The following is a 1,974-nucleotide window of genomic DNA, read 5'->3' on the forward strand; positions in this document are numbered from 1 at the left end:
AAGAGTTTTGTCATTTGGGGCACCTGTTATGTGCTGGAGGTGGGGCTGGAGACAGCTCTGTGGCCAGAGTGAGGAGTGGTTGGAAGAAGTTCAGGGAGCTATTACCTCTCCTGACATGGAGAGGGTTCTCCTTTCATTGCTAAAGGACCTTTGTATGCAGCATGCATTAGGAGTGTAATGCTATATGGTAATGAGACCTGGGCAGTAAAGGAAGATGAGATCTGTAGGCTCATATGTACAGAAATGACAGTGATTAAAAGGATGTATAGTGTGTCCTTGAACATGAGGCCTGAGGGGCTGGTTCGTGATTGAAGAGTTGAGAGAAAGGCTGGGAGTGGAGTGTATTGGTGTTGTGGTGATGAGGGGTAGATTGAGATGGTTTGGGCATGTGGAGAGGATGGAGGATGACAGTTGGGTGTGGAAAGTGAGAAGTGTGAATGTCGGGAATTGGGTTGTGAGAGGCAGACTGTCACACTTATAATAGCACTTCAGTTAACTGAGGAGGGAAGTACCACTCTTAAGGTGCAAAATTGTACAAATGCCTGAATTCACAGCAGATTATCATATAATACTGCTTAGAGCTTATGAGAAAGCAGCATACAGAGGTGGTATATGGATGTAAATACATAATTACACCCACCGCAAACTGATTTAGGACCTACACACAGAATTGCTGTGGGAGAGTTGTCTGTCCTTGCTTTGTGTTTCCACCTCTACCAAGTGAGTTTTGGGGGCAAGAAGTAACTGGCAACTCATCTGGTGTTGGCGGGAGGTGGTGAAACACTCAGGATGTCAGTGCTTGCCCAGAAGCGAGATTGGGAGTACATGTTCCCGTCGCTCCGAGCTTGCACCTCACTCTTTTTTCGTATGCATTACTGTTTGCCTTGTTTTTTTCCTAGAGTCGAGTTTTCATGCCTGGAAAGTACTGCTCAAGGGATGAGAGGGTCCGTATCATTGCATGGTGACAGGATAATGTCCCTATCAACACGATTTGTGAAGGTACTGGACGTGCAAAGTCGACCGTCATGAAGATTCTTGCTGCAGCTTGCAGCCTGCCACCTGAAGCCGTACCATAGCACGAGCATGGTGGTGGAAAGAAGAGGACAACTTTCAGAGGTACAGATACGCTTCTAAAGAGGGAAGTAATCAAGAATCCTCGTCTGACAGCAGTAGAATTGAAGAGAATGCATCCCCAGCTGTTACAAGACGTCTCAATTTGAACTATCCAACACTGCTTGCAGAAGGAGCTGAGTTTGCCAAGCCACACAGCAGCCAAGAAACCGCTTCTCACTGACCGCACGAAGAAGCAGCGCATTCAGTTTGCCAAGAAGTATGCACACTGGACATCAGATGAGTGGAGAAAAGTTATGTTTTCCGATGAAAGCACATTTCAAGTGTTCCAGGTCCATTCTGCCAAGGTTCGTCACCCTGCCTCCAGTGATTTGGGAAGGGGAGGCCTCTACTTTCTTCCTAAGAGCTTGATGATGAATGGTGGCCAGTACATTCAAGGTCTGAAACATCATTTGTTAAACCTTTTTGCTACTCTTGGATGCGACTTTTTCATGCACGATTCAGTTCCATGTCCCAAGTCAAGAAAGGTGACAAAATGGCTTCAGGACTATCGGATTGAGGTCCTCGACTGGCCTGGCAACAGTCTGGATCTAAATCCGATAGAAAACTGCTGGGCAAAGATGAAGAAAATCATGGCAGAGAAGAAGACACCCAATCTGGTCAACCTCAAGACTAAACTGACAAATGTTTGGTGCAAAGAAATTTCCTTAGATTACATTAGAGATCTAAGTGATTCCATACCAAAATGCATCCAACTGGTCCTGAAAAACAGGAGAAACATGATTTCATATTCATGAATGGCATTTCATGAACAAACATTGTGATATACTATGATTTCTGTGTTTTTTAATACCTTGTGGGGGAGGTCCGAAGTCAGTTTGCGGTAGCTGTACATACCATACA

This window comes from Coenobita brevimanus, unplaced genomic scaffold, assembly GCF_032717465.1.
Source record: "Coenobita brevimanus isolate Jiangsu-jjx unplaced genomic scaffold, ASM3271746v2 jjx.HiC_scaffold_2561, whole genome shotgun sequence".
Lineage (NCBI taxonomy): Eukaryota > Metazoa > Arthropoda > Malacostraca > Decapoda > Coenobitidae > Coenobita > Coenobita brevimanus.